This window comes from Carcharhinus amblyrhynchos, chromosome 12, assembly GCF_965287045.1.
Source record: "Carcharhinus amblyrhynchos chromosome 12, sCarAmb.v2.hapA, whole genome shotgun sequence".
Taxonomy (NCBI): domain Eukaryota; kingdom Metazoa; phylum Chordata; class Chondrichthyes; order Carcharhiniformes; family Carcharhinidae; genus Carcharhinus; species Carcharhinus amblyrhynchos.
This window is the reverse complement of record NC_137335.1, coordinates 2,735,601-2,761,914: the sequence shown is the minus strand read 5'-3', so window position 1 is coordinate 2,761,914 and position 26,314 is coordinate 2,735,601.

The following is a 26,314-nucleotide window of genomic DNA, read 5'->3' as shown; positions in this document are numbered from 1 at the left end:
AGAGGGCAGTTGAGAGTCAACCACATTGCTGTGGCTCTGCAGTTACATGTGGGCCAGACCGGGTAAGGGCAGCAGATTTCCTTCCCTAAAGGACATTAGTGAACCAGATGCATTTTTCTGACAATCGGCAATGGTTTTATGGTCATCAGTAGATTCTTAATTCCAGATTTTTTTTTATATTGAATTCAAATTCTATCAGCTGCCGTGGTGGGATTCGAACCCAGGTCCCCCAGAACATTAGCTGAAGTTCTGAAGTAATAGTACCACTATTAATTCCACGAGGCCATCGCCTCCCCTTGCTCAGCAGTGCTAATCTCAATACACGGTCTTCTATTTTCGGGGATAAGATCTATTTCATCTGAAGGTTAAGTTCCCAACATCTAGTCTCAGATGTTGGTTGTGATATTACGCTGAAGCTTATCCTACATTGCCAGAGGCTTGACAATTGTTTGATTTAATTCTTTAACACTGGAAAGCAGTGAGGTGCTTAGGTAGCAGGTCAGCACCCAAAATTTAAAAAAAAAAACCTTCCCTTAGCTTGTTCAATAGAAAAACTCGACACAATTAGAATGTCAGGTTTAGTGAACGTGTTTGGTGAAAAATGCTTCTCTTTGACATTTAAGGTTGAGGCTTCTGAAGGCTTATTGAGTGTGAGTGGGTGGAGGCAGTGAACTTCACTCAAATAAACACAAATCAGACTAATTAGCTTGTTAAAACCTAATTAAACCACAGCGAATACGATTGATGGAGGGGTGCAGTGATTTCTGGAGAAATCACAGAAATTAGCATGTGAGAGCAATGTCCTCTATCTGCTATTTGTAGCAGCATTGTAAATATGTCTGCACAGAGCAGACACAGCACGGATTCGTTAAGGGGAAGTCGTTGGAGGGGGTTGGACAATGAAGAGAGACTAAATAGACTGGGTCTGTACTCATTGGAGTTTAGAAGGATGAGGGGGGTCTTATAGAGACGTATAAGATAATGAAGGGGATGGATAGGGTAGAGGTAGAGAGATTCTTCCTGCTTAGAAAGGATAGCAGGACTAGAGGGCACAGCCTCAAGATAAGGGGGGGGTGCAGTTTAGAACAAAGGTGAGGAGGAACTTCTTCATTCAAAGGGTGGTGAATCTCTGGAATTCTCTGCCCGTTGAAGTGGTGGAGGCTGCCTCGCTAAATATATTTAAGTCACAGGTAGATAGATTTCTGATAGACAGGGGAATTAAGGGTTATGGGGAGAAAGCGGGAAAGTGGAACTGATCCACTTCAGATCAGCCATGATCTTATTGAATGGCGGGGCAGGCTCGAAGGGCTAGATGGCCGACTCCTGCTCCTATTTCTTATGTTCTTATGTTCCTATTTGAGTGGAGAACAGGGAAAACAGGTGTTTGATCGTGGCTTCTTTGTGATGCAGCAGGTCAGAGCAGAGGACTTGGGACCCATGAGACCTGTTGCAATAAGGAGCTGTTGCTGTTGTAAATTAACGTTTGGAATCTTGAGCAGAGACCATGCAGGTTATATCCTTCATTCATTTACATCCAGGAATCCCAAAACACAAAAGGAGGTTGCTGAGTGATCTACAGTGCTGTAATAATTATATCGAGAAGACATCCTTCCTTGAGTTGGACAATAATTCTGCTGAATGTTCTCTGTAACTAAAGGAAGGCTAAACAATTCTGAACACTATCTTTATTTTTCAGAAGATGATCATTTGTTTGTCTCATATCTCATTGACTAGGCCTACACTTCCCGCTGCCTCAGAAAAGCAGTCAGCCTAATTAAGGACATTATGCCACCGTGGACATTCTCTCTTCCACCTTCTTTTGTAGGGAAAAAGGTACAAAAAGCTAAAGGACACGTACCAACCGACTCAAGAACACTTCTTCCCCACTGCCGTCAGACTTTTGAATGGACCTACATCGCATTAAGTTGATCTTTCTCCACACCCTAGCTATGACTGTAACTCCACATTTTGCACCCTCTCCTTTCTTTCTCTATGCTTCGTCTGTACAGTGTGCAAGAAGCAATATTTTCACTGAATGTTAATACATGTGAGAAAAATAAATCAAATCAAAACCATTCCCCAAGTTTTATTTTTAAATAACACACAGAGACAATACAAATCAGATTCCACATTGCACCAACAACTTGGCTCCAACAAGAATTATTGGCAACACCCACCACCAAGTTGTCCAGCCCAGTGAGAAGATGCTCTTGGTCGTAAGGTTAAACTGGCCACAGTAACTCAGCAAGACTTGTCTTAAAGCCCAACCAACTGCCTTCCCGGTTGTAACCCAGTGACAAAGTTGGAGTGTAAAATGGGCCAATGCTACACAATTGTATGATCTTCGCCCCAGTCTAACAGTACCTGACCCCTGCTAGGCTTTTACCAAGAAGCAAATAAATAGCATAGGAAGTTCAACACATCTGCAGTCCCAGAACAAAGCCAGGGATCAACCTTAGAATTCTCATGCTGAAGTAGGCCATTCAGGCCATTGTGTATGTAGCTACTCTCCAAATGAGCGTTTCAACCAGTGCCACACCCCTCACTTCTCCCCGTAACTCTGCACATTTTTACTTTAACGATAACCGTCCACTTCCCTTCTGAAAGCCTCGATTGAACCATGCTGTGTCAAACCCTCAGGCAGAGAATTCTAGGTTCAAAACCTCTCGCTGAGGGATGTCCTTCCTGTGCCATTAACACAGAGTGACTTCCAATGATGCCTTTAAGACCACTGTTCGGCCAATTAACTGCCTGCGAGAAATGGGTGGAGAGTTGGTCAAAGGTGACTGGCAGCCGTCCTAATGATGGGAAGGGATGGAGCAGGGGAGATGTTAAATGGGAACTCAGATGAATCAGCATCTACTGGAATCTGCTTTAGCTTTTATTCCTGAATTGCTTTGTGAGCAGCCTCTAATTGTCCGCACCCAAAACGGACTCTACTCCCCAATCCCCAGAGTGCAAGTGGGAAGAGAGTATATGACGCACGCTCTAGTCATTTACAATTACAACTCCACATGGTCTACTGAGGATCTTACATGATGCTGGTGGATGGATAGGACCATTCGAGAAAGTCCCTGAACAAAATAATGCTGGGATTGGAGGCAGGAGCGAGAACAGAGTGGTTAAATACAGCATTCCAATTTTACCACTATTGCCTCCAACTTCCCAGCGGCAGAATGGATATGAGGTTTGTTGCCATTGAGTATGGGACTAGCCTATGAGAACATGAGAAACCTTTAAGCCCCTCAAGCCCATTTCACTATTCAACATGATCATTGGCTGATCTTTTCCTGTCTGCATCCACCTGTCCTCACCCCATGTAAAGAATGACTTGCATTTATATAGCGCCTTTCACAACCTCTGGGGATCGCAAAGCTCTTTATAACCAATGAAGTTTCTTTGAAGTGTAGTCACTGCTGTAATGTAGAAAACTCAGCAGTTAATTTGTACACAGCCAACTCCCACACATCGCATTGCGGTATTGACTTGATAATCCGTTCTTGTGATGTTGATTGAAGGATGCTTGTCGTATGAGGAACAGTTGAGGACTCTGGGTCTGTACTCGTTGGAGTTTAGAAGGATGAGGGGGAATCTTATTGAAACTTACAGGATATTGCGAGGCCCCGGATAGAGCGAACATGGAGAGGATGTTTCCACTAGTAGGAAAAACTAGAACCAGAGAGGGCACAACCTCAGGCTAAAGGGACGATCCTTTAAAACAGAGATGAGGAGGAATTTCTTCAGCCAGAGAGTGGGGAATCTGTGGAAATCTTTGCCGCAGAAGGCTGCAGAGGCCAGGTCATTGAGTGTCTTTAAGACAGAGATGGATAGGTTCTTGATTCATAAGGGGATCAGGGGTTATGGGGAAAAGGCAGGAGAATGAGGATGAGAAAAATATCAGCCATGATTAAATGGCAGAGCAGACTTGAAGGGCTGAGTGGCCTAATTCTGCTCCTATGTCTTATGGTTTTATAAATGTTGCCAGGGCACATGAAGAACCCCAGTCCTCTTCTTCAAAACAGTGTCACCAGATCCTTTAGGTCCACTTGTGACAGCAGGTGGGGCTTTGGTTTAAAGTCTGATCTGAAAGGCAGCATTGCTGACAGAGCAGCACTCACTCAGTACCGCACGGGAACAGCAGCTGGGCCTTTCTCCTTATGTTCCTGGATATATCCCTATAGCTGGCAAAATAAATCAATCAGTCTGGGATTTACAGTGAATAATTGAACTAAAAACATCAACTGCTTTTCACGGGAGAGCGTTTGACCCTTCCACCATCCTTTGCTTTGAGTTAAGTCATACTGACCCTGCCTGAAGTGGGTTTATATGAATTAGGAGAAGGAGGAGGCCATTCAGCCCTTCAAGCCTGCTCTGTCTTTCCTGGTTCCACAGTAAAAAGTCTGACATCATTTCCTGGTTCCCCCAACTCCCCACCATAACCACTGCTTCCCTTGTTGATTTATTTACCTTTACAGGCATAGACCTCCTAACTCAACCACAACATAGCTTCAGTTAACATCTCTTCATACATGCTCAGGTCATTCCTCAGTTAAAGCCTTTCAACCACATACAATTAAACACAATTGATATACAATTAACACTGAGTCCCTTCCCCACCCTGACTATTGATAGAACAGTGTCAGTCAATGAACTGGAGAAGGGGTGGGATTAACAGAATCATATTAACAGCATCATTGAGGACCCCACACATACCCTCACAGAATCCCTACAGTGCAGAAGGAGGCTGTTCAGCCCATCAAGTCTATACCAACCACAATCCCACCCAGGCCCTTTCCCCAAAACCCCAAATGTTTACCCCACTAATCCGCCTGATACTAGGGTCAATTTAGCATGGACAAACCAACCTAATTCTGCACAGGCAGTGACCCGAGGCCCCAGCCGCTCCACCCCCAACATCCCTCTGATGTTTAATTTCCCTGCCAACACTCACAGTCAGGGTCTACACATGAGGTACCAATCTTTGCAAAAAGTAAGTCCCAGCTGGGCTCAATACATCCAGTGCGATGGTGGAACCAAAAATCTCATCAACTCCATGGAAAGTCAGCAAAACAATGACAGCCAGAGGTGTTGGTGATACTCCAATATCATCTCTTTTCAGTATGGATAATATATTTAGCCATGCCACAAGAAGTCCGTACACATCAGGTGGCACGGTGGCACAGTGGTTAGCACAGCTGCCTCACAGCCCTGAGAACCTGGTTCAATTCCCAGCTTGGGTCACTGTCTGTGCAGAGTCTGAACATTCTCCCCATCTCTGCATGGGTTTCCTCCCACAGTCCAAAAGACATGTTGGTAAGGTGCATTGGTCATGCTAAATTCTCCCTCAGTGTACCTGAACAGGTGCTGGAGCGTGGCAACTGGGGATTTTCACAGTAACTTCATTGCAGTGTTAACGTAAGCCTACTTGTAATGAATAAATAAACTTTATGACGCAGAAAGTCATAAAGTAATCCCACCTAGACTCAAGAATGCAACAGCAATCACAGACACATTGTTCCCAGCTACAGAACAGCATTTTTTTAAAAGCCTGGGACAAATGATGCAAAAACAGAAGCATTAAATCCATTTTATTAACATTCACTTTAAGTAAATAATAGATTTGAATGCAGATGTATAAAATATATATTTGCATCTCACTTGAAGTAACTAATCACCAGGAGATATGTTCAATATCTTTTCTGTTTATTTTCTTCATAAGTTAATCCAAATGTCTATAAAATTAATACTGAAATAGTAGGGCATGTCAGGAGGAAAGCAGAGAGGGAGGGACGGGAGACGCCGTCTGCTCATTAAGGCAAACAAGCTGAAGTCTCCTACATGAGTGCTTTGTCTGCCCCAGTGTGACTTTAAACTAAAGGTGATTTTGTCTACGGTATTCTGATTATGCGCTGCTTAATTATCTACCGACTAATTGCTCTTGTCTCCCTTGAATGTCCTCAGGTAATAAGAGGGCAAGTTTCTCCCTCTGCTCACTAGCCCATGAAGAGGAGATGCTCAATACCTCATCTTTGTTCCCAGCTCTCAGACAAAGAAGCTTCAACGAAACAAAATCTGTGTTCACGAGAGAGAGAGAGGGGCAGGGCGGGAGAGAGAGACAGAGAGGGAGAGATAGGGAGAGAGAGAGAGAGGGAGGGAGAGACAGGGAGGGAGGGACAGAGAGAGAGGGAGGGAGGGAGAGAGGGAGGGAGGGAGAGACAGGGAGGGAGAGAGAGGGAGGGAGGCAGAGACAGAGAGGGAGAGACAGGGAAGGAGAGACAGGGAGAGAGACAAGAAGGGAGAGAGAGACAGGGAGGGAAAGACAGGGAGAGAGAGTGAGTGAGAGGGAGGGAGAAAAGGAGAGAGTGAGAAGAAGGGAGAGAGGGAAAGCGAGGGAGGGAGAGAGACAGAGAGGGGGGGGAGGGTGAGAGAGAGATGGAGGGAGGAAGAGAGGGAGAGTGAGATGGAGGAAGGGGGAGAGAGAAAGAAAGAGAGGGAAAGAAGGGGAGAGAGAGGGGGAGGGGATAGAGAGAAAGGGAGAGGGAGGGAAAGAGGGAGAGAGAAAGAAACAGGGAGTGAGAGTGAAGGGGGTGAGGGAAGGAAAGAGAGAGAGAGGGAGAGAGGCAGAGGAGGAGAGAGAGAGAGGGAGAGGCAGGAGAGAGAGGGAAAGAGAGAGGGAGGGAGAGAGGAAAAGAGAAAAAGAAAAGATACTTCAAAAACATAAATGAAAAATAAGCATTAGGTACACAATGTCCCAGGCTTCTGTCCAAAGACAATGATATTATTTGTCTCTTCAGTGAACTTGTGTTTATCTGAGGAATTCTTCAGCAGCTTTCCTTGTTTAATACAGAAAGCCTTGTGACTGGAGTGGTGTTAAAATATGCAACTTGTTCTCTCCAAGAAGATAGAACAATTTTTCAAACAAGTCTTTACAGTAAATTATTCTCATACAGAGGATAGGGTTACAAACCGCTGAAATGTTGCTTTTGGTTATTTGGGTGTGTCTTTATTAGATTGCAGACACCTTGGGGATTATTAAATGCAATCAGGTTCAGAGTGCCGTGATGTTACAGACGCAGAGCCAGGCTGTGTGGCTCTCTCAGCATCAAACACAACACCTGCGTGGTGGATGATCTCACTGGGGCTGGAATCCTCTGGTCTGGCACGCCTCACCGCTGCTGCCACTGAGAATGGAGAATCCCAGCCGCAGTTCACGATAGGTCACCAGGGATGGAATCAGTGGACGGGATCTGTGACAATGGTTTCACTCTTCCTTACATTTAATAGAATCACAGAATTCCGACAGTGCAGAAGCAGGCCATTTGGCCCGTCTGCTGGAATTTTACCGCCTCGTCCCCCTGAGTCTCGGGAGATCCGCCTGAGGCCAATGGAGATTCTGGGGTGGGCAAGGTGGTAAAATTCTGACCATCGAGTCTTCACCGAGTCTCTGGAAGAGCACCTTACCCAGAACGTATTACTGTAACCCCACACATTTATTTCGCTAATCCCCCTAACCTACACGTCTTGAGACACCAAGGAGCAATTTAACATGGCCAATCTCCCAGCCTGAGGATTCGGGTTAGACCATTTAGGACGGAGCTGAGGAGACATTTCTTCACCCAAAGAGTGGTGAACCTGTGGAATTCATTACCACAGGAAGTAGTTGATGCCAAAACATTGAATGTATTCAAGATGCGACTGGATATAGCACTTGGGGGTGAATGGGATCAAAGGTTATGGGGAGAAAGCAGGATTAGGCTGTTGAGTTGGGCAATCAGCCATGATGGTGATGAATGGTGGATCAGGCTCGAAGGGCCGAATGGCCTCCTTCTGCTCCTATCTTCAATGTAATCCCCCTAACCCACACATCTTTGGAGTGAGGAAGGTAACAGGAGCACCCAGAGGAAACCTACGCAGATATGGGGAGAATGTGCCAACTCCACACAGACAGTCAACCAAGGCTGGATTTGAATGCAGGTCCCTGGCACTGTGAGGTGGCACTGCTAACCACTGTGTCATTGTGCCACCCATAAATAACATCAATATTTGAGAGCAGCCCACTAATGCAACTCAATAGTTCGCAGCCCACCTTGCAGCTACTGTGAAATTCCCCCATTTATAATGCCAACTATTTCATTAGCAGCCAATTGAGAATCACGGCCAGTTTGATACAATAATGACACACTTAGATATTAAAATGCTTCACTGCACTGCCTATGGTCTGTGTGGAGCTAAGTACCAATTGAACATGTTGGACTGATAGAGCAATTGGGGAGAAAGTGTTCCCTCTGGCAACTAGGTCGGTAACCAGAGGTCATAGATTTAAAATAATTGGTACCAGAACAAGAAGAGAATTAATGAGGAGAGATTTCTCTGCAGAGTGGGTTTGTTAAGATCTGGAGTGCACTATCCATAAGGGTGATGGAATAAGATCTCACCTAAAGGGCAACTGGAGGTGTACGTGAAGAGGATTAATTTACAGGGTTACGGGAGAAAGTTGAGATGTGTTTCCTAATTGGACAAAGGGCCAGTACAGCTATGATGGGCAGCAAGTCTCCTGCTGAACTGTGGGATTCCTCTGGGGAAGTGCCAGATGAGGTCCAGAGATAGGGGAAGGGATTGCAATGTATGATTAACTCATGTCCTTCACAAATCCCCTTTGTCTGAATGGGAGCAGTGAGTAGGCCAGAGCTAAATTCCACGTTTATCCACATTGTCCTGCATCTGCCACGCATTTGCACACCCACTAAACCTGTCTAAATCACCCTACAGCCTCCTCACAGCCTCCTCACCACTCACATTCCCACCAATTATTGTGTCATCAGCAAACTTGGAAAGAAGACTTTTGGCTCCCTCATCCAAATTATTGATATATCGTGAACAGCTGAGGCCCAAGAACTGAGCACTCCACGAGTTATTCCTGTCTGTCACTTTGAAAAAGACCCATTTATTGCTAGTCCCTGTTTCCTTTTAGTTAGTTAGTTATCCTCTATCAGTGCTGGTTAGCAGACAGGAAGAAACAGAGAGTCAAGATAAATGGGTCATTTTCAGGTTGGCAAACTCTAAGGAGTGGTGTACCCCAGAGATCAGTGCTGGGACCTCAATTATTTGAGATTGATATTAATAATTTGGATGAAGGTACAGACTGTACTGTAGCTAAATTTGATGATATAAGGATAGGTAGTAAAGCAAGTTGTACAAAGTATCTGCAAAAGGATATAGAAAAGTTCAGTGCATGGGTAAAAATTTGGCAGACAGTGAATAATGTGGGAAAATGCGAGGTTGCACACTTTGGTATGAAGGGTAAACATGCAGAACAGTACTTAAACAAAGAGAGAAACTGCAGAATACTGTGGTACAGAGGGATCTGGTGTCCTTGTAGATGAATCACAAAGTTAGCATGCAGACGCAGCAGAACGGCAAATGGAACATTGGTTTTTATTGCAAGTTGGATGGAATGTAAAAGGAACAGCTGGAATACTGAGGACTGTTTTGGTCTCCTTACTTAAGAAGCAATATACTTGCATTGGAAGCAGTTCAGAGAAGGTTCATTTGACTGGTTCCTGGGATGAAGGGGTTGTCTTATGAGGAGAGGTTGAGCAGGTTGGACTCATTGGAGTTTAGAAGGATGAAAGGTGACCTTTATTGAAAGATAATACGATTCTGAAGGGCTAGAGGATGTTCCCCTCATGGGGTTATCTATATCCAGTTTGGAAATTAGGGTCTTCCATTTAAGACGCAGATGAGGAGGAATTTCTTCTCTCTGAGGGTCGTTTGGAATTCTGTCCTGCAGAAAGCTGTGGAGGCAGGGTTACTGAATATATTCAATGGTGACTTAGACAGGTAAGTTAATCAAGAAGGGAGTCAGGGATTATTGGGAGGGAAGGTGCAGCCAGGACAGTGGAATTGCGACACAATCAGATCAGTCCTGATCTTACTGAATGGCGGAGCAGGATCAAGGGGCTGAATGGCCTTCTCCTGCTCTGAATCTTTATGACCTTATTAACTGGTAACTGGTTCATTCACGCCCTTTAGGGAAGGAAATCTGCCCCCCTTACCCTATCTGGTCTACTTGTGTGACTCCAGAGGCACAACAATGAGGCTGACTCTCAGCTGCCCTCTGAAATAGCCCAGTGACTCCAATGTGTAGAGGCCCAACCTGCTCAACCTCTCCCCATAAGACAACCCCTTCATCCCAGGAATCAGTCAAATGAACCTTCTCTGAACCGCTTCCAATACACTATATCCCTCCTTCAGTGAGGAGACCAAAACAGTCCTCAGTACTCTCTCTATCTGTTCCTTTTATATTCCATTCAACTTGCAATAAAAACCAACATTCCATTTGCCTTTCTGCTGTATCTGCAGGCTGACTTTGTGATTCATCTACAAGGATACCCAGCAAGCCACTCAGTTTCAAGGGCAAACTGGATGGGCAATAAATGCTGGCTCAGCCAGCGATGCCCATGAATGAATCTTAAAAAAGCACTATATAAATGAATCCATCTTTTCCTTGTTCCTTTCTATGTATTTAACTGTGATGTGTTGCTGCAAAATGTTGTCCAATTGCTACATCAATAATGATGGATGTTGTTATTCTGACTCTTTTTTCTAGAGTGCATATCATGTTGCCTTAGCCAGGCAAGTGTAATACCTTCTCCAATCTGCCCTCCCGTTCAATGTTTATTGAAATTTGCCTTGTTTTTGCCTGAAATGAGTTGGCCGAGATTTGCATTCCACGAATCTCCTTCACACGCTTTCCCACTTGGTGAAAGCTCGTAGCGAGCAGGATAGAGATACAGAGCCAGGTGTGAGGCTGTACACCCTGGAGGCACAGGGTGGAGAATGTAGCTTAAAAATCATTTCTCCATGACTCTCTGGGTCACTACCTATCGGGGTGGCATGGTGACGCAGCGATTAGCACTGCTGCCTTATAGCGCCAGAGTTCGGGTCACTGTCTGTGCAGAATTTGCACATTCTCCCCGTGTCTGCATGGGGTTCCTCCGGGTGCCCCACTTCACTCCTACAGTCTGAAAGGCATGCTAGTTAGGGTGCATTGGCCATGCTAAATTTTCCCTCAGTGTACCCGAACAGGTGCCGGAGTGTGGCGACTCAGGGATTTTCACAGTAATTTCATTGCAGTGTTAATGTAAGCCCACTCGTGAAGCTAATAATTAACTTTAACTTTATCTATGTATCCTGGGTGGAGATTGATTCATCACCTTCATCAGGCTCTGTATCTGTACTCAGTCGTGTATGGCAAGCACTGGGCTTTGCAAAGTGTGGAAGGATAGCCTTCCAAAGAATTGGATTATCCTGGAATTTCAACCCATCGAAAGTTGAGGACAGTAATGACAAAATCAGTGGGTGTTATTTGGTCACTCCAGTTGAAGGAGCTGTTTTTAGTTAACATTGAGTTTCTCGCAACCTTGGGAATCCTGAAAATGCTCTGCTGTTTTGCAAAATTGCGCATTTTTGCTGGTTGGTTTTCTGGCAGTCCACCTCGATACTTTCTCAAACAAATTATGTTTGTTATATTATCCACAGAGGGAAAGCGTGTCAAGACACATGCAGCAAATAGAAATCTGTTGCAGAATTTGTTGGAGAAACATCATGCCCAGATGGAGAGAGTGGAATGGGAAGAATGAGTCATGTTATAATCCGCCTGATTGTCATGTACAGGTCTTCTAAGAAATAGACACCCAGGTGTGGAAGGAACTCCACAGGTGTGACAGCTTTTTAATATTTACTTCAATCACTTCCCAGTGAAAAGTAACTAATTTGGCCTCAGATTTTCCCTAGTTCTGAGAAGCGTTTCTTTTGCTCAAGTTTCTGTTGGCTTGTCATCAAACACAAAGGCTGGGATTCGCCCAAAAAAAAATTCTAAGTCCCCAACTGGTGTGAAAACTGAAGTAACTCCCGCTGTTGTTTTTTAGCATGATTTTCGGAATGAATCACCCACACGCTCAGCTCCAGAAAGTGTCCTAGCATGGTTCCCACTGAAAAATCAGTGGGCAGGGCCTATTCCTGCTGGAGAGGCGGCTGCAGAGTGTTGAGTGTGCCAATGCACATGCGCCAATCTGCCAGCACCAACATTGATACATGTGCGGTAAACCTGCACTACCAGTCTCCCGATCACTGGCCAGCTCAACCGCTGGCTAACTGCTCAATCCCTCATCGCTAGCTGTGCTATCAATCAAAGGCCCGATTGTTAGCATTCCGGCTAATCCCCATGACCTCCCTACCCTGGCCAGCCTCGATCTCCCCAACCCTCCTCCCCAGCAGTCCTGACTCCACCCCCACCCCAGCAATCCCAACCACCCCCATGCCCCCACATGACAGCCTGATTTCCCCTCCCTCCCCCCCCACCGGCAGCAGTCCCGACCCCTACCGCCCCCCAGTAGCCTCAACACCTACCGATACCCTCGCACCCCCCAGACTGGATAGCCAACCCCAATCCCTCCTGCCTCCCTCTCCCGAGACCCCAAGTACAGAATGGCAGCCACATCCTCCACAATCACCCCTCTACAGACCCCACCCCCCAATAGGCCCTTCCCCTCTGACCCCACCACTTTGGCACTGCCCAATACCTGTTGGCTTGGCATTGCCAGTTTACCCCTTGGGCAGCGTCAGGGGGCCAGGCTGGCATTGCCTGAATGACACTGCCCATGGGGTACCCCACTTACACCCGACTTCCTGGGGGAGCCTCAGTGGCCTCTGTTCCCTCCAGTGAGGTCAGTCGCTCGTTCCCCATTCATTGGGAGCCGTTGTAATCCCCACTGGAGGGAACCATTCTTGGCGGGGGTTTGGGGGGAGAGAGATGCCAGCAGGACTGGAGAGCTCAGTCCTGATTTAAATATTGATATCAGCTCTGCACTGCAAACCGCAAAAAATTGTTGCCACAGGGGCAGTGGCATCTAGCGGGTAGCCCGCTGAATGGCCTCCACTGGTATCTCCCGGCCTGTTGTGCTGCTGGGGCATCGCAGTGGGCTGGGAGAATCGCAAAAATCTGATTTTAACCAGTGGATAAATACACAGAGGGAAATATATCATCATTAAGATTATATTCACTGGAGTTTAGAAGAGTGAGAATGGACCTCATTGAAACATAAAGTTCTGACAGGATTACTCAATCGTGGGACATGGGCATCGCTGGCTGGGCCAGCATTTATTGCCCATTCCCAGTTGCTCTTGGAGGGCAACTGTAAGTCAACCACATTGCTGTGACTCTGGAGTCACATGTAGGCCAGACCGGATAAGGACGGCGGATTTCCTTCCCTAAAGGACATTAGTGAACCAGATGGGTTTTTCCGACAGTGGTTTCATGGTCATCAGTGGATTCTTCATTCCAGATTCTTTTCTATGAATTCAAATCCCATTACCTGCTGTGCAGGACTCGAACCCGGGTCCCCAAAACATTAGCTGAGTTTCTGGATTAGCTGGCTAGCGGTAATACCACTCAGCCATCACTTCCTCCATAGGATAGAAGTAGATATTAATTGAGAGTCATCGAGGTTTACAGCATGGAAACAGGCCCTTTCACCCAACTTATCTGTGCTGCCCTTTTTTTAATTCCCTAAACTAATCCCAATTGCCCACATTTGGCCCATATCCCTCTATACCCATCTTACCCATGTAACTGTCTAAATGTTTTTTAAAAGCCTCTACTGATACCTCTGGCAGCTTATTCCAGACCCTCTGTGTGAAACAATTGCCCCTCTGGACCCTTTTGTATCTCTCCCCGCTCACCTTAAACCTATGCCCTCTAGTTTTAGATTCCCCCACCTTTGGGAAAAGATATTGACTATCTAGCTGATCTATGCCCCTCATTATTTTATAGACCTCTATAAGATCACCCCTCAGCCTCCTACGCTCCAGAGGAAAAAGTCCCAGTCTATCCAGCCTCTCCTTTTTGAGATTTCAGTGGATTGACTTTAGGGAAATTATTTGTCAGTCTAATAACTCTCCTGGATTCAATTAGCGTCAGTACGGATCATAGGGGCAATCTCAGGGATTTGAACCCCAGTTGAACGTAACAGTGATGCCTTCAATGCTTTGTGCTTATGACACAGAGCTGTTGGGATGATGGGCAATGTTGACGCTCGGGCAATCAAAACAGAATACTATTACATGCAGATCACATCCTCCAGATTTGACCCAACAATTAAAGTCCCTCCATAACTGAGAATGATTGATGAATACAGCCGGCCCTACTTGGCAATAAAATTAACTGCAATGAGAGCAAGGCCTGTTCTCAGATGAGATGAATGCAGGACAGATTTTATTCCTGCTTCTGATTTTATTAGATGGAGAAGGCACTCCATTACCGCGGGATCAATATTCCCCAATCGACAAGACACTGTCTTCACAGAAAAACCACTGGCCGGACTAACCTCCTGAAAATGAACTTTCTGTCGCGCATCTATTATCTTCCTCGGGTGATCCTGAACCTCATTCCCCTGACAATTACCAGGAATCTGGGCCGGAGAATCACACGTCTCATTTGAAGAAGAAAGGAGCCATGGGATTGATTTAAAGTATTCCAATCGCTCAGGGTTTATTGAAGTGACTATAGTTCTGTCAGCGGTGACGCACATCGGCAAGGGGTGACATTATTCTCTGCCCGGCATGTAATGTGCAGTAAATTCTGCTCTTCTTCACAAACCTCCGATCTAATACCCCTCAGCTGCTCCCAAATATTTCTGGCATTCGAGTATTTTGCATTGTATGAACCAGAGATGGATCTTTTTTTGGTTATTTATTTCACAGGATGTGAGCTCCACGTTTATTGCCCTTCATTTCAGAGGGAATTTGACAGACAACCACATTGCTGTGACTCTGGAATCACATGTAGGCCAGACCAGGTAAGGACGGCAGATTTCCTACCCTAAAGGGGACATTAGTGAACCAGATGGGTTTTCCCGACAATGGTTTCATGGTCATCAGTAGATTCCTAATTCCAGATATTTTACTGATTTCAAATTTAAACATATGCCATGGTGGGATTTGAACCTGGGTCCCCAGAGCATTACCCTGGGTCTCTGAATTCTAGTCCAGTGACAATACCACTACGCCACTCCCTCTCCCATTTTCCAATGGACTGGATGTGTGGGGATAGAGGATAGTCAAACATAAGATAGAATAGAATAGAATCATAATATCCCTACAGTATAGAAGGAGGCCATTCTGCCCATTGGGTCTGCACCAACAACAATCCCACCCAGGCCCTATCCCCATAACTCCATATATTACCCTGCTGATCTCCCCCTGAAACTAAGGGGGAATTTAGCATGGCCAATCTGCCTAACCCTCACATCTTTAGACAATTATTGAGTAATTCATTGCTTGACTATTATGCAGCGAGGACTAAAGGAACAAAGAACCATAAGGAGGAGGAGCAGAAGACGGCCATTCAGCCCATCGGCTCTGCTCCGCCATACAATGAGATCATGACTGGGGGGGCAGTGGCACAGTAGTATTGTTACTGGACTAGTAATCCAGAGAGGCAGGGCAATGCTCTGAAGATCTGGGTTCATATCCTTGGGGACGGATGGACGGGCAGGCTAGCAGGTGGGTGGGTGGGGTGGGGGGTGTGGTGGCAGTGGTGAAGGGAGTGGTTTCAAATGGCAGATGGTGAAATCTGGAATTAAGAATCTACTGATGATCATGAAACCATCATCTGTTGTCAGGAAAAACCCACTTCGTTCACTAATGTCCTTTAGGGAAGGAAATCTGCCTTCCTTACCTGGTCTGGCCTACATGGAAATCCAGAGCCATGTGGCTAATTCTTTAATGCCCTGCAGGGTGGGCAATAAACGCTGGCCCACCAGTGATGCCCACATGCCATGAAAAGTTTATTTGTTAGTGTCACAAGTAGCCTTACATTAACACTGCAATGAAATTACTGTGAAAATCACCACACTCCAGCACCTGTTCGGGTACACCGAGGGAGAATTTAGCACGGCCAATGCACTCTAACCTGCACATCTTTCAGACTGTGGGAGGAAACCGGAGCACCCGGAGGAAACCCATTCAGACACGGGGAGAGCGTGCAGACTCCATACAGAGAGTGACCCAAGCCAGGAATCGAACTTGGGTCCCTGGCACCGTGAGGGAGCAGTGCTAAACACTGCGCCACCGAGCCACCCCAAATTAAGTTAAAAAAAAATGACTGATGGGATAGGATAATCCTCTGCTGTAAAGGGAAGTTTGAAATCTCCCTCGTTGCTGCCACACAGGCATTGGGTGGAGGTCAGGAGTCAAAGTTTGCCAGCAGGTTCAATCCCTGGCCCAGGCCTGCACAGTTTAGGTCCTGTTCTCTTCCCCTTCTCCTTACCACTGAGAGGAGATTTGAGAAAGTTGTTCAAAACTGTAAATGAGGAGAGACGGTTTTGTCTGGCCTAAGGCTTAGTAAACGGAGAACACAGGTTTATGATTGTCAGAAAATCCAGAGGCATCAGATCTTTTTGTATCGAGGTTTCCTGTGCATTAGAACGCGCTGGTTGAAAGCTCATTGGAAAAAAATTCAATTGGGACTTTCAGAAAGTAATTCGATCAATATTTAAAACGTGCAGGGTTATGGGAAAATGGCAGGAGAAATGGGAACGTTTGTTCCACTCATTTACAGGGTGTGGGTGTCACTGGCTAATCCGGCATTTACTGCCCTTGAGAAGGAGGTTGGCGAACTGACTTCTTGAACAGCTGCAGTCCACGAGATGTAGGTGCACCCACAATGCAGTTAGGGAGGGAGTTCCAGGGTTTTGACCCAGTGAAGGAATGGCAATTTAAATCCAAGCCAGGATGCTGAGTGGCTTGGAGGGGAAAACTTGCAGCAGGTGGTGTTCCCAAATGCCTGCTGCCCTTGTCCTCCCAGGTGGTAGAGGTGGCAGGTTCACAAGATCCTGGATGGTGCAGAGCTTCTTGAGTGTTGTTGGAGCTGCACTCATCCAGGCAAGTGGGGAGTGTTCCATCACACTCCTGACTTGTACCTTGTAGATGGTGGACAGGCTCTGGGGAGTCAGGAGGTGAGTTCCTCACTGCAGGATTCCCAGCCTCTGATCAGCTCTGGTAACCACAGTATTTATATGGCTGGGTCCAGTTTAGTTTCTGGTTAATGGTAACTTCCAAAATGTTGATAGTGGGGGATTCAGCAATGGTAATGCCATTGAATGTCAAAGAGCAATGGTGAGCTCCTCTCTTATTGGGGATGGTCAATGTCTGACACTTGTGTGGCAATAATATTACTGACCACATGTCAGCCCCAGCCTGGATATTGTCTCGATCTTGCTGCAATTGGACAAGGACTGCTTCAGTATCTGAGGAGTTGTGAATGGTACTGAACATTGTGCAATCATCAGCAAACATCCCCACTTCAGCTTTGATGATGGAAGGAAGGTCCATAAGTTCAACAGTTCATAAGATATAAGAGCAGAATTAGGCCATTCAGCCCATCAGGTCTGCTCTGTCATTCGATCATGGCTGATAAGTTCCTCATCCCCATTTTCCTGCCTTCTCCCCATAACCCTTCAACCCATTCCCAATTAAAAATCTCTCCAACTCCTCCTTAAATTTACTCACTGTCCCAGCACCCACCACATTTTGCAGTAGCGAACTCCACAGATTCGCAACCCTTTGGGAGAACTAATTTCTCCTCAAATCTGTTTTAAATTTGCTACTTCTTATTCTAAGACTCTGACCCCTTGTCCTAGAATGTCCCACAAGAGGAAGTATCCATTCCATTTTATCTGTACTTTTTATCATCTGGTATACCTCAGCTTGATCTCTCCTCAATCTTCTAAATTCCAGAGAGTAAAGGCCTAAACTGTTCAATCTCTCTTCACAGGACAAGGTCATTGGTGAAACAGCTGAAGGTGGCAGGGTCAAGGACACTGACTTTAATTCTCCTGCAAAGAGCTGGACCAGACATCGTGGGTTGACTGGAATACCTGCTGTGCTCCATCATTTTACGATTCTGCGACAGCATCAACGAGCGCAGCTCAGCAAGAGGATTGAATTTGGGATCTTTTCAAGTCTGAACAGCTCAATTTTACCTTGCCCTGAACAATAAATTGAAATGAACCATCGAGGGAGCTATCTTTCTTCTCTTTTTTTTAATTATGTCAGCGGATGAGTGCCTAATCTGAATGTAAATCCTATTTAATTAAATTAAGAACCCATTGGTTCTGAGAAAAATCATCCACTTAGAGCAGATGCTTGTTTAACAGAGGTGGGCAAAAGGACAGGTTTCATTTGATTGTAATGTTAACATTCACACTCAGTCAGAACATTCCACAAAGAAGACCGTTGTTTTATAAAGTAGATTTCCATTATCCCACAAAATTACCTCAATTATCTCAGCAAAATTATTAAAAAAAAACAGTGGAATAATGGAACAAAAATAGAAACATTACTTTTATGATTATCAGAAAATGAATCAATTTTACCTCTTAATTTGTCAATCATAAAACTGCTGTAGCCGTAATTACTAATCATATTGTCATTCTCTTTCCTACACTAATCACACATCAATATCCAGGCAACCAGCTTCCACCAGAATTAATCTACATGCAGATGAATTAATTTTACTCTGCTGCTAATCAAATTACCCTACTCAACTATATCCTCTTGGCCAGGCAATTCTCTTCTCACACTAGAAATTTGCGATTACAATTCAAAAGCACTTAGGGCTGACAATGCAAGCAACTTAAATTGGACCCTTTTCTCTTGAGCTGAATTTAAATGTTAGCATCGTCATTCCTCTTGTTTCAGTGACTTTCCACAGGCATGTGCTAAAATCCGCCTCTCCCCCCCACGCATCTCGGAATTGTCAGTGTTTTGCTACCAGTCTGGAAAGAATAGATTTTGTCAATTCCCTCAATGAGCAGCTCAGCTACTTTATAGAATCGACTGCGCAGGAGAAAGCCTTTTGGCCCATCGAGCCTGCACCAGCAATGATCCCAGCCAGGTTCTCTCCCCATCTCCACCCTCCTAATCCCCCCTGACATTAAGGGACAAATTATCATGGCCAATCCACCTAACCCACACATCTTTGGAGTGTGGGAGGAAACCAAAGTACCCAGAGGAAAACCCACGCAGACACGGGGAGAACGTGCAGATCCCGCGCAGACAGTGACCTGAGGCCAGAATTGAACCTGGTTCCCCGGCGCTATGAGGCAACAGTGCTAACCAGCGTGCCACCTGACAACCACCTTCTTTTCTAGGGGCACGGTTTAAAGATAAGGGGGTGAGGGGGTCGCCCATTCCAGACAGAGGTGATGAGGGATCACCCATTTGAGACGGAGATGAGGAACGATTGTCCATTTCAGGCCGAAATTCTTCTCTCAGAAATTCTGTGGAATTCTCTACCCCAGGGAGCAGTGGGGATTGGCTCTTAAGGACTTTTTGATCTGATTGGTTGAAAAGCCACGCTGTTGTTTGCCCACACACACACACACCATGGATCCCCTTTGGAGGCACCACGCTGGAACAGATCCAGATAACAGTGTGATTCCACCCAGGATTCGGTGGAGAGTTTGAGGGTATTTGTCAGTTTGGTGAACAGAGGGCTATCATTTTCTCACTGCCTGTCACCGTGCAGACCAATATCATGGCCAGGGGCACTCTCAGAACTCCCAGTGCCTCCACGTTTGATACGTATGTCTCAACGTCATCCATAACTTTCCCTCCAAATAGAACAGTCCAGCGTTGTGTGAAATGAATTCGTTTCTCCATGTTTCTCGCTCGGTAGATACCTTTGCCTGGCAAGTCTAACACCCAATAACAAATACTGTCATTGAGTTAACTCATCCAAACTGAGATCCCACGTAAAACTAAGTACTTGTTTAAATCCCTGCTGTGTATTCTCCTCAACAGCTTCTCATGTCATTAAGCCCAATTAGCCAGCAAAACCAACTATTTTCATGGCACCTCCATTTTCCTCTGGCTGTAACTGCTTGTTGCTATTTCAAGGTATTTCGTAATCCGTGGCATTTAATTTCTTTACAGACCATCTAGCAGCAACTTCAACCAAGGGTGAAACTGGGTAATAACTAACTGAGGGAGCCATCAGGATTAAATGGGACACTGTACTTGTTGAATGTGTGTGTTAAATAAGCATTAATCTTGTTTCTCCTGTTTCCTGTTTCTGTGCAGCATGGTGGCACAATGGGTTAGCATTGCTGCCTCACAGCACCAGGGACCTGGGTTCGATTCCTGGCTTGGGTCACTGTGCGGAGCCTGCACATTTTCTCCGTGTCTGCGTGGGTTCCGAAAGACATGCTGGTTAGGTGCATTGGCCTTGCTAAATTCTCTCTCTGTATACTCAAACAGTCACTGGATTGTGGCGACGAGGGGCTTTTCACATTAGCTTCATTGCAGCGTTAATATAAGCCTACTTGATTGCTGCTGAAGGTTCTAGGTCCATGGGCTTCAGGAGTGACTTGGAGAGGTTTAGGAAGATATTCCAGAACTTGGAGCCAGCAAGCTGAAGACACAACCGCCAATGGTGGAACGATTCAACCCAAGGGAGCCTCATATTCCTCCGTCACATTGGGCTTGAACGGATTCTGTCTTTCTCTCCACATTTGCTGCCAGACCTGCCAACTCTTTCCAGCATTTTCTGTTTATATTCCAAAGTCCTTCTCCTGTGACCACGGAGTTCCCTAACCCTCCACTCCTGCTACACCTAACCTTTTCTGCCAACCTGTCCGATTTACTGGAATCTGCTCCCGTGTCTGTGCTTACTGAATTCAATGTGTATCTCCTGTGTACTTAACCCAAGCTCTGGCTCTAAGCCACTCAAAGACCCCTCATCTGCTCCTCTGAGTTTGTAATGGATGCTCTCAACCCTGGCACATCATGAAGTTTGCCATTTGGGAACCATTCCCAATCATCAGTAGGGCACAAACTCAAGAAAGCATCTAGTCAGAAGATTCATTGGTACTACATGTTCTTGTGTACACCACAAACTGGGAGCTCAAGCATTGAGTTAAAGCCTAGCCTTTGTTGTAGCATTCACAGAAGAGTTCCTCCAACAGAGCTGCCCATCTCGGAGACGTCTTCAAGTTACACTTCCCCTCCCCCACCCCCCCAACCTCCAAGTGAAGCTAAGACATCTCCCAAATTGCCAAAAAGTGATATTAGCAAATGCTCTTGGAGTTACCCATGGTCACCCATACATCATCTCTGCTGGAGACACGAGTGGGAAGCTGAGAGAGAATATGAACAAATATAGTGGAATTAAACTAAGCACAAACGTTGAAAGGGCTCGGGTAATGTTACACATGCTTATTCAATGAGATCATGCTTTAGCCGGACATGTCACTCTGTGTTTCTTGGCAAGAATACAAGTGTTAATGAATGAACTGTGGTCAGCCGTACTCTCTGGGTTCCTGCCACATATATCTATGCTGCCAATAAATATTCATTTGCATTGATCTTCTTTTCTCGGAGTACATTAGACTCTTCAGTTGGATGTCACAAAAGAAATTGGCAGCAGGAATAGCGAAAAGAACAATGTTTGAAAATGCTGCCAGTTATTTTGGAAAATTTTGCTCATTAGGTTAATTATATTTAACATTTTGACTATTTTTAAAATCTCTTTTTGAAATATTTGTGGGTTGCTGAGCATGCGTGCCACTTTAAAACTCTCATCAACAAGCTGTTACCTAACAGCAGCACGGTGGCATAGTGATTAGCGCTGCTGCCTCACTGTGCCAGGGATCCGGGTTCAATTCCTGGCTCGGGTCACTGTCTATGCGGAGTCTGCACATTCTCCCCATGTCTGCGTGGGTTTCCTCCAGGTGCTCTGGTTTCCTCCCACAGTTCGAAAGATATGCTGGTTAGGTGCATGGGGGATGCTAAATTCTCCCTCAATGTACTCAAACAGGCGACTAGGGGATTTTCACAGTAACTTCATTACAGTGTTAATGTAAGACTACTTGTGACTAATAAATAAACTTTACTTTATCATGTTTTACTGACCACAAGTTGTGTGTGTGGCTGTGTGTTTGTTTGAGCGTGTGTGCGTGTTTGTGTTTGAATGTGCGTGTGTGTTTGAGTGTATGCATGCCTATGTGTTTGCGTCTGAGTGTACATGAGAGTGCCAGTGTGTGTGTGTGTGTGTGTGCACGCGCGAGGGGAAGGGGCCTGTTTGTGTGTTTGTATTTGAGTGTGTGCATGAGTGTGCCTGTGTGCATGAATGCAAATATGTGTATACATATGTGTGACATCTCTAAAGAAGTCGAGAGCATGAATCATGGTTGATTTCCTCCCTGTTACATTCTTCTAAGGCGGATTGTGAGTCTCCCAGCCCTGCCCCATCACGCATCAGTTCATTCACTACAGACCAGCTACTGAATGAAGAAACATCTTGGTTTGTATCATATCGTTTGTGTCAGATAGTTGCATCGTATCAACCTGAATATTCGACTGATAAAATTTACCAGTAACGTCATTTTGCCAGGATGACTTTGCAGGATGATGGAGATGCATTGAGAGGATAGGTTTCTCAAGCGGATGAAGGTTCCTTTATTGATGAAATGATGTTGGGGGCTGTCTTGTAATTTCACTCAGTTCCTTTCAGTTTCTGTGTCTCTTTTGGTCCTACACATTGTGCACTGCAGCTGGGTTTATAAAACAAGTGGACAACCTTGCTTCAAATGTCACAGTGGAATGATTGCCGGAGGAGGAGTGATTGTCTAAACTCCACCCTGACACTGCTATCGGCACCCGGCATTCTCTGTTTGGGACCTCTAAGCTCTCAGCCTGGAAGCCAGTGTTTAGACACAATAATCATACAATCCCTACAGTGCAAAACGAGGCCATTCAGCCCATCGAGTCTGCACTGACCACAATCCCACCCAGGCCCGACCCCCACATACTTTACCCGCTAATCCCTCTAACCTACACATCTCAGGACACTAAGGGGCAATTTTGGCATAGCCAGTCAGCCTAACCCGCACATCTTTGGACTGTGGGAGGAAACCGGAGCACGCGGAGGAAATCCACGCGGACACGAGGAGAATGTGCAAACTCCACACAGACAGTGGCCCAAGCCAGGAACTGAACCCAGGTCCCTGGAGCTGTGAAGCAGCAGTGCTAACCACTGCGCTACCGTGCCGCCCATAACGCAGAACAGAAAATACTCAGCAAGTCCAGCAGCGTATGCAGGGAAAAATAAAGTTAACTTTTCGAGTCTGTGCCTTTTCGTCGCTTACATGCAGTATGTTGCCAGCTGCTCTTTAGTGCACATACATCTCAAATATGCTTATGTCATGTGCATTGACTAATCAGGGATTCTTGAAGCATCACAAAGAGTTTTGAAGAGCTTGAGTTTTTAATGATATAATTGAGCTGACAATTCCCTGAGCAAACACTGCACTGTCTGGGATGACATCTTTTGGATAAAGCCCAATCTGCCCTCCTGGAAGACATTGTAGACAGGGTAGTCACATGACAAAGAGGTCATGTGACAGTCTAAGAACTAGCCTGCGCAGTCTTCCTGCTTTCGTACCCATTTCCAACTGAAGGTATTTCAGAAGCAAAAGTATCAGACATTTTACAAACATTGTTTCCAAGACAATGTTTTTGACTTGATTTGATTTGATTTATTATTGTCACATGTACTGGGATACGGTGAAAAGTATTGTTTCTGCACACTATACAAACAAAATATACCATTCATAGAGTACACATGGGAGAAGGAATGTAGAGAGCGCAGAATAAAGTGTTACAGCCATAGCCAGGGTGCAGAGAAAGATTAACTTAATATAAGGTAGGTCCATTCAAAAGTCTGATGGCAGCAGGGAAGAAGCTGTTCTTGAGTCGGTCGGTACGTGACCTCAGATTTTTGTAACTTTTTCCTGACAGAAGAAGTGGAAGTGCCCAAGGGGTGTGAGATCCTTGATTATGCTGGCTTTTCCAAGTTAGCGCAAAGTGTAGACAGCGGGTGGGAGGCTGGTTAGTGTGATGGACTGGGTTACATTCACAACCCTTTGTAGTTCATTGCAGTCTTGGTCAGAGCGGGAGCCATACCAAGCTGTGATAGACCCGGAAAGGAAACTTTCTATAGTGCATCTGTAAAAGTTGGTGAGAGTTGTAGCGGACATACCAAATTTCCATCGTCTTCTGAGAAAGTAAAGGCGTTGGTGGGTTTTCTTAACGATAGCATCATCTGGAGGGACCAGGACAGATTGTGGGTGATTTGGACACCTAGAAACTTGAATATTTATACAATGGCCCAAATTCTACGGCTTTCCAATGGTATCACCGTTTGCGCTGCTATCCACGGTAAGTTAATCCTTGCCTGCATTTTTTAAAAAACTTTTTCCCTTTTGACTAACCATATCCTGCTCCAATATCCACATGGCAAATGTAAAGGTGAGGATATCAATGTGTTGAGAGAATTGAGAAATTAGCCCTGCCGGGACTGGGGCAGAAAATGTTCAGGGGAAATTCAGTAGAAGGTTTCAGAAAGGTTTGACCGAGGTAAGGAGCAAGGGAATTTATTCCCAGATGGGTGAATCGTTAAGTTTATGAGTGGTATTGGAAGTATAAGGAAAGATGGTGATAGGATTCTGATCATACAATGGGTTATTGTAGTATGGAACACATTTCACAGGTAACAGTTGAAGTTGGGTCAGTTGCAGAATTTAAGAGGTAATTAACGTTTCAAAAAGAAAAATTATAAATGGGTAGGGGAGTGAGCAGGAAAATGGGATCAAAGTGGCACGTCTCATGTAGAACTTGCAATGACACATGCAGGAAAAGCCAAGTGGCTCCCTTCTGTGATGTACTCTCTGTGATTCTAAACCATGTCTGACTGGAGCTCCCCTCAGCTGAGGTGCCCAACACGCATGGAGCTGTGGATGAGGCCAAAGTAATCACACCCTTTATACTGACGGGAATTCTTTCAAAAGCACATTCGACACACATGGAGTCTGAGGACCCACTGTGCGCAAATAAAACTTGGGAGCAGAAGGATTTGGCAAGCAAAAGACTGTCTAAGTGAACCTCAGGAACCTTTCGAAAGACTTTATTTTAACAAACGCTTAAATCTCTTCACAGCTATCAAACATAGTGTTTCAAATCATTCATTATAATAACCGTGTCTCAGTCCAGACATTTAACAAACATTATATTCCGCACCGGCACTTGATCATGTTTTTATGACCTTTTATGAGTATCAAAGATCGTTGTAAATGGAAAAGCTGACAGTTTTAATTAGACTTTTAAAAAGACTCATTATGCTCTGTGCAATTTAACATCAAAAAAAGTTATTAGTGATTGCTGTAACCCATGTAAATTCACTGGCGTAATGTTCCATTTCTTAAGGAATTCCTTAAGGAAACTGGACCAGATGGCAGGTCAGGGAGGTGGGCAAGTATTTCCCCACAAATCCATCAGCTCGGAAAAACAAAGAATACAACACAAATGTTCGCCCCGTTTCAATTCCTTTGTTTCCTCTAAAACTCTCTTAAAAAATAACCAATTAAAGTTACGCACTGACCTCCAGCATTAACACAGAACTCGTGTACAAGAGTAAAAACCCATTAAAACGGGGGTCTGCAGTGAATACGCAGCTCAGGAGTACAAACTAGGCTTCACCTATTTACACTATGTGCCCATATAATTCTCATAAACTCAAAATACTCTTAAATTACTCCATTTTTATAAACTAACAGACACCCCCCTCCTCACACAAACCACTGCGGCTTTTACTATTCCCACTCTGACAAGGACTTTCTGTTGTAAAAATCTGTCAAAAAAAAAATTTCGTGTAGCCCCTTGCTGACTACATAAGGAACATTTATATTGCAAGAGCCAGTGAGATTGATGTGCGGTGAAGCCACGACGTATGAGTTACACTGCCAGAGTCAAAATTCATTTGCTTAATTGTTTCATTTCGCAGCGTGGTGACCAGCACCCCAAGAACAGCTGAAAAACATTGCATTGGTATCGGGTGGGGACCTGAATGTCAACAAATGATCACCCTCAACTCCACCTTTCATTGTCACCCTCCTCGCACAATCCTCTCTGGACTTACTTGAGGGTTATGGCAAGACCAAAATCCATTTGCTTCAATTTTGTGTTGCTCCTCCAGATGCAGTGCACCTAAAACATATTTGCCTTTTATTCATTTGTGGGATAGAAGTGTCGCTGGTTGGCCAACATGAGAACATAATAAGAACATAAGAAATAGGAGCAGGAGTAGGCCATCTAGCCCCTCGAGCCTGCCCCGCCATTCAATAAGATCATGGCTGATCTGTCGTGGCTCAGTTCCACATTCCCACCCTCTCCCCATAACCCTTAATCCCCTTGC